Source organism: Muntiacus reevesi, chromosome 1 (genome assembly GCF_963930625.1).
Source record: "Muntiacus reevesi chromosome 1, mMunRee1.1, whole genome shotgun sequence".
In the NCBI taxonomy this organism is placed as follows: Eukaryota; Metazoa; Chordata; class Mammalia; order Artiodactyla; family Cervidae; genus Muntiacus; species Muntiacus reevesi.
In genome coordinates this window covers 283,624,481-283,643,373 of record NC_089249.1, presented here as the reverse complement: position 1 = coordinate 283,643,373, position 18,893 = coordinate 283,624,481, and positions in this window count along the sequence as shown.

Genomic DNA, 18,893 nt, shown 5'->3' with positions numbered 1-18,893 from the left:
TGTGATGCTTCATTCAGTATGCAACTCCCAGGTATAAGCGTTGGAAGAGAAGGGAGAAGGCCTACAGTTCCTCAGGCCTCCCTCTTCCCCCAGGCCCCACCGTGAAGTGACATTTTTGTCCTAAACTCTGGGCGAGAAAATGACATGAAGCGTCCTGTGAACCCTCTCCAGCATGCTTCCATTTCCACAAACCGTGCCTGATAAACTTTCACTGGTTTGTATCAGAGTAGGAAAGAATTCTCATTGTGGCCAAAGTGTGTGTTAAGTGGTTGCTAAACGTGTTCTCCAGTTTACCTTGAAATGAAAGCCCCAAAGTGACCGCAGGGAAGGGGTTCCTCCTCTCCCATTGCCTGTTTATACAGAATTAATTCTTTCAAACTACAAGCACAGAGCAAAGAGGTATCACACTGAGAGAAGCTGGGCTGGAAGGATTAGACTACATTCCTGGGAAGTTGCACCTATCAATGCTCTGTTTTATAAGTTGTTAGCTTAAAAATTACTTTTGTGCTTTCTTTCATGATATTTGCATTTCTTCACTTGGGGTATCATAGGGTAAAGAGCTTATCCTAGCAATGGATGAGTATTTTGCAATTCCTGCTTTTGCAAAAGTGAAACACTGCAGTGACATCAGGAATAAAGAATTGCAAACAGTAGTGGCAGAAGTCCTAGAGACCTTCACTGGAGGGTCGGGATGGCCGCAAAGCCCCCTTTGGATCACTGGCAGCCTTCACCCCGCTGTGTAGGCAGAGGTTTGACCCCCCCAGCGCAGGCTCTGCCCCACCATGCAGAGAATGGTGTGTGCAGAGTGAGTGTCAGGAAGTAGCCCAGAACCTGTACAGTTTTCTTCACAATTAAAATTTCCTGCTAACAGTTTGTAAGTGGATTCACAAAAGGTTAATTCTACAGAGAGCAGGAGGGAAATAGCTGTTAAAAACAGGACAATCACAATTCACCACAGGAACATTTGTGGACATAGAATTTTGGCCCAAGGTGCATATGCTGAGCTGTGGATTATAGCCTGTAGTATAACTGTGGCCGTCTACAATTAATTGAAAGGAAGTCATTTTCTAATTAGGATTGTCATCCATCTACAGCCTGGGGTTAAAAAGGAGGAACGGGAAAAAGAAAAGACAAGAAAAAGCCCTCTGCACACCAATTTCACGAACTTGTCCATTTTTAATGCTTAGCCAGGTTAGAGTAGTTCTAAAAGCTGAGATCTGCAGCCTAAAAATGTGAGTATGGAATTGATTCCCTTTTGTAAAATTAGATTATTGATTCTCTAAACATCTGGTTATCTCTGGGATTGAGTCTTATTACATGATTCCAAGAAAAGATGAAAATCAAGAAGTGCTGAATTTCACTCCATGATTTTTTTTTTCAAGTACCTAAATATGGCTCCTAAACCTGGCGCCTTTATCCTTTGGAGCCCGATCTCGTCTTCCTCCTTTGAGAAGAGGCAGAGGGTGTGGTAGAAAGAACACTGGCCTTTGTGTCAGAAGGGGGAGGGCTCAAATCCACCCCTAACTGTCTCTAGACCTTGGACAAATCACTTAATTCCTCTAAGCCTTGGTTTCCACATCCATACAAAAGGGATAAACCTGCCACAGAGACTACCGTAGAGGTCATAATGAAGGTCAAATGACACAGAAAAGCAGAAGTAACAGAGGGAGCAGACCGCTTGGTTCGATGGCTCCAGCCCAAAGCTGTGTATCTCTACAGCTCCTCTGGAGCGATAACAAAAAAGACAGCAGTGGAAGCAATAGCAGCTACTGTCTGTTGATCTGTGTGTTAGGTGTCTTTAATTTTCTTTTTTCCTTCTTATATATATTTAAGATGTACAACATCTTACTCCTTGCAAGAAAAATTATGAGCAACCTAGATGGCATATTAAAAAGCAGAGACATCACTTTCCCAACAAAGGTTCATCTAGTCAAAGCTATGGTTTTCCCGGTGGTCATGTATGGATGTGAGAGTTGGATTATAAAGAAAGTTGAGCACAGAAGAATTGATGCCTTTGTTTTGTTTTTGTTTTTTTTTAATCTTTTTTAAAAATTTTTTTTATTTTTTTTTCAGTGGGTTTTGTCATACATTGATATGAATCAGCCATAGAGTTACACATATTCCCCATCCCGATCCCCCTCCCACCTCCCTCTCCACCCGATTCCTCTGGGTCCTCCCAGTGCACCAGGCCCGAGCACTTGACTCATGCATCCCACCTGGGCTGGTGGTCTGTTTCACCATAGATAATATACATGCTGTTCTTTCAAAACATCCCACCCTCACCTTCTCCCACAGAGTTCAAAAGTCTGTTCTGTACTTCTGTGTCTCTTTTTCTGTTTTACATATAGGGCCATCGTTACCATCTTTCTAAATTCCATATATATGTGTTAGTATGCTGTAGTGTTCTTTATCTTTCTGGCTTACTTCACTCTGTATAATGGGCTCCAGTTTCATCCATCTCATTAGAACTGATTCAAATGAATTCTTTTTAATGGCTGAGTAATATTCCATTGTGTATATATATGTACCACAGCTTCCTTATCCATTCATCTGCTGATGGGCATCTAGGTTGCTTCCATGTCCTGGCTATTATAAACAGTGCTGCGATGAACATTGGGGTGCACGTGTCTCTTTCAGATCTGGATTCCTCAGTGTGTATGCCCAGAAGTGGTATTGCTGGGTCATATGGCAGTTCTATTTCCAGTTTTTTAAGAAATCTCCACACTGTTCTCCATAGTGGCTGTGCTAGTTTGCATTCCCACCAACAGTATAAGAGGGTTCCCTTTTCTCCACACCCTCTCCAGCATTTGTTGCTTGTAGACTTTTGGATAGCAGCCATCCTGACTGGCATGTAATGGTACCTCATTGTGGTTTTGATTTGCATTTCTCTGATAATGAGTGATGTTGAGCATCTTTTCATGTGTTTGTTAGCCATCTGTATGTCTTCTTTGGAGAAATGTCTGTTTAGTTCTTTAGCCCATTTTTTGATTGGGTCATTTATTTTTCTGGAATTGAGCTTCAGGTGTTGCTTGTATATTTTTGAGATTAATCCTTTGTCTGTTTCCTCATTTGCTATTATTTTCTCCCAATCTGAGGGCTGTCTTTTCACCTTACTTATAGTTTCCTTTGTTGTGCATAAGCTTTTAATTTTAATTAGGTCCCATTTGTTTATTTTTGCTTTTATTTCCAATATTCTGGGAGGTGGGTCATAGAAGATCTTGCTGTGATTTATGTCGGAGAGTGTTTTGCCTATGTTCTCCTCTAGGAGTTTTACAGTTTCTGGTCTTACATTTAGATCTTTAATCCACTTTGAGTTTATTTTTGTGTATGGTGTTAGAAAGTGTTCTAGTTTCATTCTTTTACAAGTGGTTGATCAGTTTTCCCAGCACCACTTGTTAAAGAGGTTGTCTTTTTTCCATTGTATATCCTTGCCTCCTTTGTCAAAGATAAGGTGTCCATAGGTTCGTGGATTTATCTCTGGGCTTTCTATTCTGTTCCATTGATCTATATTTCTGTCTTTGTGCCAGTACCATACTGTCTTGATGACTGTGGCTTTGTAGTAGAGTCTGAAGTCAGACAGGTTGATTCCTCCAGTTCCATTCTTCTTTCTCAAGATTACTTTGGCTATTCGAGATTTTTTTATTTCCATACAAATTGTGAAATTATTTGTTCTAGTTCTGTGAAAAATACCGTTGGTAGCTTGATAGGGATTGCATTGAATCTGTAGATTGCTTTGGGTAGAATAGCCATTTTGACAATATTGATTCTTCCAATCCATGAACACAGTATGTTTCTCCATCTGTTTGTGTCCTCTTTGATTTCTTTCATCAGTGTTTTATAGTTTTCGATGTATAGGTCTTTTGTTTCTTTAGGTAGATATACTCCTAAGTATTTTATTCTTTTTGTTGCAATGGTGAATGGTATTGTTTCCTTAATTTCTCTTTCTGTTTTTTCATTGTTAGTATATAGGAATGCAAGGGATTTCTGTGTGTTAATTTTATATCCTGCAACTTTACTATATTCATTGATTAACTCTAGTAATTTTTTGGAAGAGTCTTTAGGGTTTTCTATGTAGAGGATCATGTCATCTGCAAACAGCAAGAGTTTCACTTCTTCTTTTCTTATCTGGATTCCTTTTACTTCTTTTTCTGCTCCGACTGCTGTGGCCAAAACTTCCAACACTACGTTGAATAGCAGTGGTGAGAGTGGGCATCCTTGTCTTGTTCCTGATTTCAGAGGAAATGCTTTCAATTTTTCACCATTGAGGGTGATGCTTGCTGTGGGTTTGTCATATATAGCTTTTATTATGTTGAGGTATGTTCCTTCTATTCCTGCTTTCTGGAGAGTTTTAATCATAAATGACTGTTGAATTTTGTCAAAGGCTTTCTCTGCATCTATTGAGATAATCATATGGTTTTTATCTTCCAATTTGTTAATGTGATGTATTACATTGATTGATTTGCGGATATTAAAGAATCCTTGCATTCCTGGGATAAAGCCCACTTGGTCATGGTGTATGATTTTTTTAATTTGTTGTTGGATTCTGTTTGCTAGAATTTTGTTAAGGATTTTTGCATCTATGTTCATCAGTGATATTGGCCTGTAGTTTTCTTTTTTGTGGCATCTTTGTCTGGTTTTGGAATTAGAGTGATGGTGGCCTCATAGAATGAGTTTGGAAATTTACCTTCATCTGCAATTTTCTGGAAGAGTTTGAGTAAGATAGGTGTTAGCTCTTCTCTAAATTTTTGGTAGAATTCAGCTGTGAAGCCATCTGGTCCTGGGCTTTTGTTTGCTGGAAGATTTTTTATTACAGTTTCGATTTCCTTGCTTGTGATGGTTCTGTTAAGATCTTCTATTTCTTCCTGGTTCAGTTTTGGAAAGTTCTACTTTTCTAAGAATTTGTCCATTTCATCCAAGTTGTCCATTTTATTGGCATAGAGCTGCTGATAGTAGTCTCTTATGATCCTTTGTATTTCAGTGTTGTCTGTTGTGATCTCTCCATTTTAATTTCTAATTTTGTTAATTTGGTTCTTCTCTCTTTGTTTCTTAATGAGTCTTGCTAATGGTTTGTCAATTTTGTTTATTTTTTCAAAAAACCAGCTTTTAGCTTTGTTGATTTTTGCTATGGTCTCTTTAGTTTCTTTTGCATTTATTTCTGCCCTAATTTTTAAGATTTCTTTCCTTCTGCTAACCCTGGGGTTCTTCATTTCTTCCTTCTCTAATTGCTTTAGGTGTAGAGTTAGGTTATTTATTTGGCTTTTTTCTTGTTTCTTGATGTGCGCCTGTAATGCTGTGAACCTTCCCCTTAGCACTGCTTTTACAGTGTCCCATAGGTTTAGGTTGTTGTGTTTTCATTTTCATTCATTTCTATACATATTTTTATTTCTTTTTTGATTTCTTCTATGATTTGTTGATTATTCAGAAGCGTGTTATTTAGCCTCCATATGTTTTTAGCAATTTTTTTCCTGTAATTGAGATCTAATCTTATTGCACTGTGGTCAGAAAAGATGACTGGAATGATTTCAATTTTTTGAATTTTCCAAGACCAGATTTATGGCCCAGGATGTGATCTATTCTGGCGAAGGTTCTGTGTGCACTTGAGAAAAAGGTGAAATTGATTGGTTTGGGGTGAAATGTCCTATAGATATCAATTAGATCTAGCTGGTCCATTGTATCATTTAAGGTTTGTGTTTCCTTGTTGATTTTCTGTTTAGTTGATCTATCCGTAGTTGTGAGTGGGGTATTAAAGTCTCCCACTATTATTGTGTTACTATTAATTTCCTCTTTCATAGTCATTAGCGTTTGCCGTACATATTGCGGTGCTCCTATGTTGGGTGCATATATATTTATAATTGTTATATCTTCTTCTTGGATTGACCCTTTGATCATTATGTAGTGTTCTTCTTTGTCTCTTTTCACATCCTTTATTTGAAAGTCAATTTTATCTGATATGAGTATTGCGACTCCTGCTTTCTTTTGTTCTCCGTTTGCGTGAAATATTTTTTTCCAGCCCTTCACTTTTAGTCTGTATGTGTCTCTTGTTTTGAGGTGGGTCTCTTGTAGACAGCATATATAGGGGTCTTGTTTTTGTATCCATTCAGCCAATCTTTGTCTTTTGGTTGGGGCATTCAACCCATTTACATTTAAGGTAATTATTGATAGGTGTGGTCCCGTTGCCATTTACTTTGTTGTTTTGGGTTCACGTTTATACAACCTTTCTGCATTTCCTGTCTAGAGAAGATCCTTTAGCATTTGTTGAAGAGCTGGTTTGGTGGTGCTGAATTCTCTCAGCTTTTGCTTGTCTGTAAAGGTTTTGAATTCTCCTTCGTATCTGAATGAGATCCTTGCTGGGTACAGTAATCTAGGTTGTAGGTTATTCTCTTTCATTACTTTCAGTATGTCCTGCCATTCCCTTCTGGCCTGGAGGGTTTCTATTGATAGATCAGCTGTTATCCTTATGGGAATCCCTTTGTGTGTTATTTGTTGTTTCTCCCTTGCTGCTTTTAGTATTTGTTCTTTGTGTTTGATCTTTGTTAATTTGATTAATATGTGTCTTGGGGTGTTTTGCCTTGGGTTTATCCTGTTTGGGACTCTCTGGGTTTCTTGGACTTGGGTGGCTATTTCCTTCCCCATTTTAGGGAAGTTTTCAGCTATTATCTCCTCGAGTATTTTCTCATGGCCTTTCTTTTTGTCTTCTTCTGGGACTCCTGTGATTTGAATGTTGGGGCGTTTCACATTGTCCCAGAGGTCCCTGAGGTTGTCCTCATTTCTTTTGATCCTTTTTTCTTTTTTCCTCTCTGCTTCATTTATTTCCACCATTTTATCTTCTACCTCACTTATCCTATCTTCTGTCTCCGTTATTCTACTCTTGGTTCCCTCCAGAGTGTTTTTGATCTCATTCATTGCATTATTCATTTTTAATTGACTCTTTTTTATTTCTTCTAGGTCTTTATTAAACATTTCTTGCATCTTTTCAATCTTTGTCTCCAGGCTATTTATCTGTAACTCCATTTTGTTTTCAAGATTTTGGATCATTTTTATTATCATTATTCTAAATTCTTTTTCAGGTAGATTCCCTATCTCCTCCTCTTTTGTTTGACTTGGTGGGCTTTTTTCATGTTCCTTTACCTGTTGGGTATTTCTCTGCCTTTTCATCTTGTTTAGATTGCTGTGTCTGGAGTGGGCTTTCTCGAATTGATGCCTTTGAACTGTGCTGTTGGAGAAGACTCGAGATTTCCTTGGACTGCAAGGAGATCCAACCAGTCCATCCTAAAGGAAATTAGTCCTGAATATTCACTGGAAGGACTGGCACTGAAGCTGAAACTCCAATACTCTGGCCCCCTGATGCGAAGAGCTGACTCATTAGAAAGACCCTGATGTTGGGAAAGATTGAAGGCAGGAGGAGAAGGGGACGACAGAGGATGAGATTACTGGATGGCATCACTGACTGGATGGACATAAATTTGTGTAAACTCTGGGAGTTGGTGGTGGACAGGGAGGCCTGGTATGCTGCAGTCCGTGGGGTTGTGAAGAATCAGACACGACTGAGCCTGAACTGAACTGGAGCTTGTCGCACTGGTGGTTAAGAACCTACTTGCTAACTTTGAAGGCACAGGAGACCGGGTTTGACCCCTGGGTCAGGAAGATCCCCTGGAAAAGGAAATGGCAACCCACTTCATTATTCTTGTCTGGAGAGTCCCATGGACAGAGGAGGCGGGTGGTCTGCAGTCTTCAGGGTCACAGAGAGTCGGCCGTGACTGAAGCAACTCAGCACACTGGAGCTGGACGCGTGGCCAGTGCATTGACAGCGTCTGGATGCGGGATGCCAGAAACACTTGCCAAAAAGGGCTGCGAAAAGGAGGTGAATGCTGCATAGAAAACATTAAATATTCCCCACAGGGGCTTGGATGTGGCTGCAATTGAGCCTCCCAATAAGCTTTTAGTTCAGGTATGAGGGACCCTCAGCAGCGGTCCTGAACACAGCAGGTTACTCACTGCCTATTGGCGTCAGGGTGCCTGCAGGCGGGCTCTGGCCGGCAAGGCCCTGCTCCTTGTCTTCTCTCCTTGCCTTTCTTAGCCCCTCCGTCTGTCCATCTGTTCCCCGGATATCAGGGCACCTACCTCGAGACGTGCACTGTTGGCGCTGGGACTTCTGGGGTGGACAGGACGGGCGTGCTGCTGCTCACCGGGAGTTCATGAAACCCCGGGGGCCGCTGCTGCATACCAGTGATGCAGGCAGGCACCGTGAGCTCTGGCGGGACGGGGCAGGGCGACGTGCAAGCCACCAGCGGGGGGTCTCAGCCAGGCCTGGGGCCAGCGGGAGTCCACAGGACTCAGCGGGAAAGGGGGAGTTGGCTAAACAACGGTGAGTGCCGACAGGACCTCAGAAGCTCCGTAATCTGGCTGACGCTTCTCTGTAAGCCCTATGCCAGTGGCCTCAGAGCTGAATCAATTTACACTTGCTGCAGGTTAGGTAAGACTACACATTATTAAATCATGCCCTGGAAGCATTAGGGGGTTCCCCAGAGGTCTCGGGGCTCAGTGAGAGGAGGTGGGGGATGGAGGTGCAGGACCCGTGCCTTTCAGAGGCGAGGAAGCTGAGCGGGGGACTCCCTGACATCCTCTCCCTGCCTTTATGCTTTATGCAGTGGGAAATGCAGGTATGTATTTTCAGGGCACTTAAAAATAACGTTTGAACAGCTCTGGGATAGAATATGGATTTATTGTGCTGTGCTTAGTCACTCGGTCATGTCCCACTCTGTGACCCCACGGATTGCAGCCCGCCAGGCTCCTCTGTCCATGGGATTCTCCAGGCAAGGATGCTGGAGTGGGCAGCCTATCCCTTCTCCAGGGGATCTTCCTGACCCACGAATCGAACCGGGGTCTCCTGCATCGCAGGCGGATTCTTTACCAGCTGAGCCACCAGGGAAGCCCAATAAGCCATGGATTTGTTAGAGTTTCTTAATTTTACTGTTTTGGAGCATTTCTTTATATTGTGTCAGTCACTTCAGTTGCGTCTGACTCTTTATGACCCCATGGACTGTAGCCCGTCAGGATTCTCTGTCCATGAAATTCTCCAGGCAGGAATACTGGAGTGGGCTGTTCTTTAGTCAGTTGATAATGAGGAAGTATATGATTTTTGAGTAAGGAGATGAATTCTAATGGGATAGTGAAAAAAAAAAGTTAGTTTGACAGCAGATTTTAAGATGGAAGAAGGCAGTATGAAATTAAGGGCAGGGAGATTAATTAAGAGACTACTTGGATAGTCCAAATAAGGGTGCTGACCTCTGGCAGTGGCAAATGGGCATGGGTGTGTGGCGTACGTGAGAGAACTGGGAAGATCAGGGGCATGTAACTTGAGGACTGATTAGATACGGAGGGTGAGGGACAGCTGGGAATTACGGGAATAGTGATGCTGACTTGGAAAGAGACTTTGGGAAAGTGGCTGGTTTGAGCGGAGTTCAATTCGGAGCATCCTGAGCGTTAAGTGACAGAGCATTTGGGAGTAAAATATGAAATCAGGTAAGTAATATATGTCCTTGACTGAAAGAGGGGCTAGGAGAAGAAATAAAGACTTGGGAGTTAACAGCTGAGAAGTGGTGGTTGACCCCTTGGCAGTGGGCGAGGTCTCTGAGGGGAGATACAGAAAGAAAAGGGCAGAGGGCTGAGCAGAGCAGTGCGGGAGGGCAGCTGCGTTTCAAGGGTGAAGGAAACGGAAGGAGGCCGCAGGAACGGGGTGGGGAGGCAGAGGCTCGAGAAGGAAAGAGCGGACTGAAATGAGAGCGTCTCCAGGCGGTCACGGGATACCAGGACGTGTAGGCTGAAGACAGAGGCCGCCCAGTCTGCCCCTCAGTGGGAAGAGCAGGGCTCCACGCAGTCTGCAGTTGATCATCCCCAGGACCCTCTGCCCCTTTGTCAGTCTACCTGGAATCCCGCAGAAGCCTTGCAAACAGGGATCTTTTCTGTCTTGCTCACTGCTGAATCCCCAACACTGTGCAAGTGCCTCTCTGTAAGGTCTGCGTAGCTTGTTAGCTGCTCAAAGCACACCTGTTCAAAGACCCTCCACAGTTTGAGAACCGAGTTGCTCTTTCCTGCTTTCCTCTGTGATGTTTTCTCCTCAATACTCAGTACCTTACAGTTGAATATGAATCTCTTAATTACTAGATATCAACTGTAAAGTCAGGCAAATCACAATAACCATGGCAATTGTCCGTAATAGTTCCTTGTTTACACCTAATTTCACTAACATTGCTATTGGTTATCATCACTGTGGACTTACTCTATAGAACATAAGAAGAAGAGATTAAATAATGACTTCACTTTCCTTTTTCAAAGTCACAGACTGTTTCTAGGCTTCTCTGGAATGTCTCTCTATGCCTTGCTTTTTACGAAGGTCTCACTGAATTTAAGTGAAAGTGGAATCTTTGGTATAGGGAAAAAAAAAAAGACTTGATAGCACAGAAGTTATTCTGAGGCCTAACTAAGGAAATTTACGTCTCCTACCCTCCCTTCAGGGTCCCGCTACTTAGAGCCAAGTTATATAAATACCGCTGCTCTCCTACAGGACTGGGACAGTCAGAGCGATCAAACATCTCCCTGGTCAGCCACGTTTGTCAAGCACATGCAATGTGCATGCGCAGAAATCGTGAGGAATATGAAAGGGGAGCCCCTGCGTCCTAGGAGTGCTTTGTAATCAGGCTGCGAGCAGCAAGAGATAAGGCATAGAGACCTTCGATTAGGGTTTCTGGAGCCAAGACAAAAGCCAGAGGAGAATGAGGATTTATGTCATATTCCTGGATTCTTTGGGCTAGAGACATATGGGTCCCTAGGAAACAATACGGATTTGAACACAACCCTGTGGGTCAGAGTTGGACAGCGATTGGACCGTATTAGCTCTTCTGGAGAATGAACCCTGGTGTGGACATCAGGGAAACGGAAACCTGAGCCCAAGAAAAAGCAGTGTTAGTTCTTGTACTGAAAACTCCTGGTTGGGTCCAGTGTGCATGTGGGGCAAGGATTTTGGTTGGTATTTTTAAATGAAGAAGAATATAGTTGTCTGGAACACTGTCTCTTTGAGGTTTTCCAGGAGTACCTGGGAACTTTTCTACCCTCTGAGATTTTGGTAAACTTTGCTCAAATCCCTATGCTCACAGCTGGAGGTTACTGCGGACTCAGCCCAATTGCTATTAATTTCCAGGCTTGTTTTTATTCTCTATCTCCTCTCCTGCATCCATTTTACAGTGTATTAATAGGTCGTCATCAAACCAAAGGTCTAACTCAGGTGCAATACCCCCAACCCCTTATCAGCGTTCATAAGACATAGAATCACAAAGAGTACATCACAAGTTTTGTACCTTTATTGAATATTTGTTGTGACAAGGGGCCGTGGGCAATCACGTCTACCTGTTTACTGAGCACCTACTATGTTTTATAGGTACAGCCGTCAATAAGACAGTTTGGCTGTCTGGAGTTTCCAATCTGATGAGTGAGACAGGTGATAAACTCCATGGAGGCTGTGACACCTGCCACCTTCTGGTTCCCTAGCCGTTCCACCCAGCTCTTCCACTTAGACCACTCTGATGCTCTGACACCTGTGCTCTGACATGTGACATCCATGGCCTCTGTGGTTTGCTCTGTCTTTCAGGGTCCTCCAGCCTTGGAATCTTGGCAGGCATAAATGTCTCCACCTTGTTACACAGGGTTCCTCAGTGCTATGGAACTAGGGCATGGCAGATCTTCCACTGGAAGTTTAGGACGATGGAGAGGACAATGGGGTCAATATGGAAATTGGTGTCAGCCAGCTCTGGGGTCAAATCTCTCTTGCTCTTGCTTGTTGTGTAGCCTTGACCGTGTTCCTTCATCTTCCTATGCCTTCATTTTCCTCGTCTGAAAAATGGAGCCATTAGGATCATCCTTTTAATATGAGGGTAAAATTCAAATGTGACAACAAAGTTTCCAGCTCAGTAAAGATTGAGGGCAGGAGGCGAAGGGGACAACAGAGGATGAGAGGGTTGGATGGCATCACCAACTCCATGGAATGAGTTTGGGTAAACTCCAGGAGTTGGTGATGGACAGGGAGTCCTGGCGTGCTGTGGTCCATGGGGTCGCAAAGAATTGGACACAACTGAGTGACTGAACTAACTGAATAGATGCACAAATATGACTGGTTCATTTCCTTCAGGTTCTGGAGAGATTCTGGGGTATATAATCATACCTCGGCCCCAGAGCCAAGAGAGTCACTGGGCTAATGTGAGAGAAAGGAGGGTAGCACTTTTGCACTCAGGGCCGGGTGGGGGTGGGCAGCACAAAGATTCGTAGGTCACCCCAGGACCCTCTGATGAACGGCAGGCTGACCCCTTCGTGTGGTGAATTAGGTGGGACGTTCAGACATGAACGCCTCCTTCCCGCAGACCTCGGGACTGAGGTGGTAACTCTCATGCCCACTCCAGCAGGGCGGGCTGACGGTGGACCCGGGGCAGGCAGGCGGTCATCCGTGGGCCCCTGGGTGCGGCTGTGGCAAGGGCGGCAGAGGATGCTGGGAAGACCTCAACGCCGCACGGACCGCGGGGCCGGGCGTCTCGTGGGGTAAGGGCCAGGTCAGGAAGTGTCCCCGAGGGCAGAGGAGGCCTGGCGTGGGTGGCCTGGCGGAACGCGACAGCTTCGGGAGGAGGGAGCCCCTGCCTCTCAGGGGACCCGGGGCTGCAAAGCTGAGATGCTCAGACCCGCCAGCGGCTCTGAAAGGTCCTCAAGCCCAGGGTCCCCACTCACCGCTGCTGGCTAGCAGTACCAAGTAAGCGCCCAGGTTGGAGGCAGGCCGGGCGTTTAAATACTTCTCAGGGGATTCTTCTGGCTTGGGGCAGGCCCAGAGGGTCTTCAGTCCTAACTGCTGTGCGGCCGGTTCATGGACCACACCTGAGCAGCAGGGTCGGAGACTGACACATCAGTCTTCTCGACGGTATTCCATCAAACGGTTGTCCAACCTCCACTCGAGCATCTTCCAGGAAAGGAATCTCTTCCCCTCTGGTGAGGCGCATTCAAACTTTATCCCTCCTGGTGAACAGGTGTGTCTGTGTGCTTCCCAAGTCCTGCTGCGGGTATTTCTAGACTACTCTACCCGTCGGAACTCTGCCAGTAAATCCTTTCTTGTGTTTTCCTACCATGTGTCATTTTAAAGGCTGTAACACTAACTGTAGGTTTTCTGGTAGAAAATATGGAAAATATAGATCCATAAAGAGGAACAATTCATCATAGAGCTAACACCAGCAACTAGAGATACGTGCTTTTGGAATATTAGTGTTTCCTCCTGCTGCTTCCTCACCACACTTTGAAACCTGACTCCTGAGTGTCTCTCCCTCTGAGTCTCCGAGGGCGAGGCTCGGTGGCATCTCTGTTCTCTGACTGCTCCGGCAATGGACGGCGGTTCTGCTTCGCCTAGGGCCCCGAGGCCCGCCCTTCTCGACAACTCTGCAGCCCCCTCTCTGAACTGGGGCAGATTTTGGCAGAGATGAGAGGGAAGACCACTCAGGCCCTCTGGGTGAGCTGGCGCTGCTGGCACTCACTGAGGTGGGGGCTGTTTTTCGTCGCCAGAACGGCGTTACAATGAGCCATTCTACTTCCTTGACTCGATACTGCTTGTCACCAATAAACAAAGACTTTAAGGACTCTGTGACCACAAAACAGAATATGTTTCACTTGGCAAAGTCAGCTGGCTCTCAGCCAGTCATGTCCTCACCCCGTCCAGCGTCATCAGTCTCCTGATCAGCTGGCGTGGGCTCCTGAATTATAACACCGAGACCCAGACCCTGTCTCCATCATTTCTTACTAAATCTGCAGTTGGACAGATTAGTTTGCCCCTCTATGCCTCAATTTCCTCATTTTAAATGAGGACAGTAGTACTATTGCTGCTATTCCATAGAGTTCCTATGTGGATTAAATGTGTTAATCCACGCTACGTTTTTTAAGATGGTGTGTGACTCATGAAAAAACTCGATAGATGGTATCCAAATTGCACACACACAGTCACAAGTCATTTTAATGGGCAGGATAGATTGAGACAAGGAGATAAGTTTGGTCCTGACACTTACTTTTGTATTTTAACCTTGAGAAAGACTTGGCTAAGAAAAGGAGTTGCAAAGCGCTTGGAGTCAAGGTCTGTCCCAGCACACCACACTGGGGCAAGGGGTCTGCTGCGCCTGGGGAGCCGCGGCAGAGACTGCCACCGGCGGCCTGCTCTGAAGAGGCCGTGCTCTGAGCTTTGCACGCACGGCTGGGACGGGACAGGTGCTCAGTAAACGCTGTGCGGTGAGGACCTGTCACCTCGCCGCTCGCTGTTACCAGCTCTGCCCAGTGGGCAGGCTGAGAGATAGCCCAGGACACAGGTGGGAAAGCTGGGAAACTGGCAATTGTTTTGGTGAGGACAGGGGCTCCCTGGGACAGAGCATTGAGGATCCCACGTCACTCTCTCCACAGGCTGCTGAAACCTCTGGTCGTGCATTGCGTGCCCTGGGCGCTGTGCTGAATCCCCAGGGAGTCCAGGGCTCCCTCTGGGCGATCCGTGCCTCACTGCGGGTGTGGCTGGTATCTAAAGAGTCCCTCAACGGGACCCCGATTTTCAGAAAAAGATAGTTTTCAACCCTATGCACTGAACTTCCTATAAGAGGGTTACTTAGGCACTAGAGACAATCTGGCTCATTAATAAATAAATTCATTTTTATGTTTTCTAACCCAGACTTCAGCTAGCTTACCCTATACACTGATCTTGGAATTTATAGCCCTTTTTCCCTCTTTGTGTATCCCTTTATTTACTTTTTAACAGTTCAGTTGAGATATAATTGATCTATAACGTTGTCCTAGTTTCACATATAAAGCAAAGTCATTTCATATTTGTATATGTTACAAAATGATCACTCAGCTGGTAAAGAATCCACCTGGAATGCAAGAAGCCCCGGTTTGATCCCTGGGTCGGGAAGATCCCCTGGAGAGGGGACAAGCTACCCACTCCAGGATTCTGGCCTGGAGAATCCATGGACGGAGGAGTCTGACAGGCTATAGTCCATGGGGTTGCAAAGAATCAGATGTGACTGAGCAACTTTCACACAGGCACATACATTGCAAAATGATCACACAACAAGCCTACTTAATATTCATCGCCTTACACTTACTCTTTTATGATATAGATGATTAATACCATAAATTTCCCGGAAGTGAACTTATATAGATTAAACTGTAGTTTTTCTTTTTTTATTCAGTTCAGAATGCTTCCTAATTTTCCTTTTGATTTCTTCCTTGGCCCATAAGTTATTTGGAACTGTTTTTACTTAATTTCCAAATTTGGGGACAAATTTCCAGAAATATTCTGTCATATTTTGTATAACTGGATCATTTTTAACTTTACTGAGACTTGTTTTATGACCCAGAATATGATCTACAGGTCCTGAATGTTTTGTGGCATTTTACAAAGGTCAGTAGGTCAACTTGGTTAATACTGTTTTTAAATATTTTGAATACTTGCTAAACTTTGTCATCTTGTTCCATCAATTACTGAAAGATGGATATTGAAATGACCACTATAACTGTGGATTTTTCTATTTTGGCTTGAAATTCTGTCAGTTTTTGCTCCATGTATTTTGATGCTCTGTAATTAGGTTCATTCATGTTTAGGATGCTTATGTCATCCGAATAAATTGATCTCTCTTTTTTTTTTTTAATTTTTCAGTGGGTTTTGTCATACATTGATATGAATCAGCCATAGAGTTACACGTATTCCCCATCCCGATCCCCCTGATCTCTTTATAATTACAAAATGAGCTTAGTAGTATTCCAAGTAGTATTTTGCTGCTCTGAAATCCACCTCAGTTGATAGTAATATAGTTCAGTTCAGTTCAGTTTAGTCGCTCAGTCGTGTCCGACCCTTTGCGACCCCGTGAACCACAGCACGCCAGGCCTCCCTGTCCATCACCAACTCCCAGAGTCCACCCAAACCCATGTCCATTGAGTCGGTGATGCCACCCAACCATCTCATCCTCTGTCATCCCCTTCTCCTCCTGCCCTCAATCTTTCCCAACATCAGGGTCTTTTCAAGTGAGTCAGCTCTTCACATCAGGTGGCCAAAGTATCGGAGCAAAAGTAGTATAGTAGATGGTTGTTACTCCAACTTTTCTTTGTATAGCTTTAATCTTGGTGTATCTTTTTCTATCCTTTTAACTCATGCATGTCTTTATCTTTAAGGTAAGTCTCCTGTGAGGCAACACTTATTTAAGTTCAACAAGCTTTGCCTTTTAATTGGAGCATTTAATGTGATTGTTGACATGGCTAGGTTCACGTGCATCATCTTGTAATTTGTGTTCTATTCTTACCATCTCTCCTTGTTCTCTTTTTTCTTCTTTTTTGCCTTATGGTAGATTATTTGCATTTCTTATGATTTCGGTTTATCTCCTTAGTTACATTGTTAGCTATAGCTCTATTTTGTTATTTCAGCGGCTGGCTTAGGGTTACAGCACCCATCTTTAACTTGTCACAGGCTACTGTCAGCTGGCTTTATTCCAGTTCATATACTGCATGAGAGCCTCTAAGCAGCACGCTGCCATTCCTTCCTCCCTGGTCTCTGTGCTTTGGTTGGCACACATTTTATTTCTTGTATAAGCTACACAATATACTGTAATTATTTCTGTTTAAATACTCACTTATCTTTTAAAGAAATGTAGATAATAAGGAAATAAATTATATATTTACCCACGTAATTATCATTTCTGGTATTCTCGCTTCCTTTCTGTACATCTGTACTTCCATCCATTATTATTTGCCTTCTGCCTGAACTTTAAATTTTCTTTCAGGGTATGTCTTCAGGTTAATATTATACTTTTAACTTTTGTATGTATAATAATAATAATATTTGCCTTTGTTTTCGAGAGATTTTTTTCCACTGAGTATAGAATTCTATGTTGATAGTTTTTTTTTTCCTTCAATACTTTGCATATGTGGCTCCACTGTTTTCTCACTTGATTATTTCTAATGAGGACTCTATTATCTTTATCTTTGTTCCACTCTACATAATGTACCTTCTTTCTCTGGCCACTTTTAATATTTTCTCATTATCATTGCTTTTGAGCAAATCAGTTATGATGTGTCCTGGTATCATTTTTTTCATGTTTCTTGTATCTGAGGTCCATTGAACTTCTTGGATCTATAATTTTCATTAAATTTAGAAATTTTCCAACCCTTATTTCCTCAAATATTTTTGTCCTTCCACCTTCACCTTCAAAGATTCCAATTACACGAGTATTAATCTGCTTGAAATTATTCCATAGCTCAATGATGCTCTGCTCATTAAAAAAGAAAAATTATCCTTTTTCTCTGGGTTTCATTTTGCATAGTTTCTATGGTTAGATATTTGGATTCACTAATCTTTTCTTCTTCGATGTCTCATCTGCCAGTAACCCCAGCCAGTATGTTTTCTAACTTACACATTGTAGTATAATCTCTAAAAATTTGATTTGGGTCTTTTTTGTATCTTAACTTTTTGAACATATGGAATAGAATCACACCTGTTTTAATGTCCTCATCTGCTAATTCTAATATCTGTGTCAGTTTAGGTGGATTGATTTTTCTCCTTATTATGGACAGTATATGGATAGTATTTTTCTGTTTGTTTGTTTATTTGTTTGTTTTTTATGCCTGGCAGTTTGTATATATGCCAGATCTCATGAATTTTTTTTTTTTTTTTTTGGCGTGCTGGATATTGTGGTATACTTATAAGAATACTTGAGCTTTATTCTGGAATGTAGTTGTTTGACAATTGTTTGATCCTTTCTGATCTTGCTCCTAAGATTTAGTAGTAGACAGAACTAGAGTATGTCCAATCTAGGGATATTTATTCCCCACTACTGAGGCAAGGCTTTCTTGTGTATTGTGTTTAGTTCTCCATGAATGCTGAGGTTTTCCAATCTGGAAAGATTGGAACAGACACTATTTCCAGATCTACATGAATGCCAGACTCTCTTACTTCTCATCTTTTTGAATGGTTCTCTTCACTCAAATATTTCTGCACAAGCATGCTCTGCTCAAACCTCATCTGAGGCAGACCCTCTCCACATCTCTGGACTTTCCACCTGTGCAACTCTCCCCGGGTGCACGCGCCCACGTCCACTGATTACCTTGGCATCTCTGGACTCCCAGCTCCATCTCCTCAACTCCAGGGAGTTGGTCCCCTCCCTGCGCCATGGCCTGGAAACGCCCTCAAGGCAGTAAGCTGGGCTTCCCGTCTGTCAAGGGTTGCTGTCCTCGTGCACCGCACATCCAGAGTTCTTCATCTATTCTTTCATATATTTTGTTCCTTTTCTGGTTGTTTAATGTGGAGAGTATCTCTGGTCCCTGTTCCTCTATGTTGGGTGAAAGTAGAAGCCTCCACCATTTCTTGTTAAATCTACTCTGGTTATTTTTGTTTAATTGACAGGTTACGGAGCCCTTCACCCTTGAGTACAGTCTGTGGAAAGGCTGAGATATGACCATTTGTATCTAGCTTTTGTATCAATCCCTGGGAGTTACTTTAGGCATTAACAATATGATTTGGCATGTGTATTATTTCCCTAAGGCCTTTGTTTCCTGACTTCACCACCTAGCTGATGCCTCTCTTCCCCTGGGTTCCCCCTCACATTTGTTACATATGTGTCAACTACACTAATTGTTTACAGCACCAGAGCTTTTAAGTTGGTACTGATTTTTTTTTCAGTTAAATAAGACATATGTGTATGAATTCATTTATTTGATTAAGTGTATAATAGTTAATGTCCTTGTCTAATTGACAAAAACATCTGTATGGATTAGGAGACAAATATTTCTGTATTATATATAATATGACAATCAGCATTGTAAATATAACCAAACTAATGTTTATC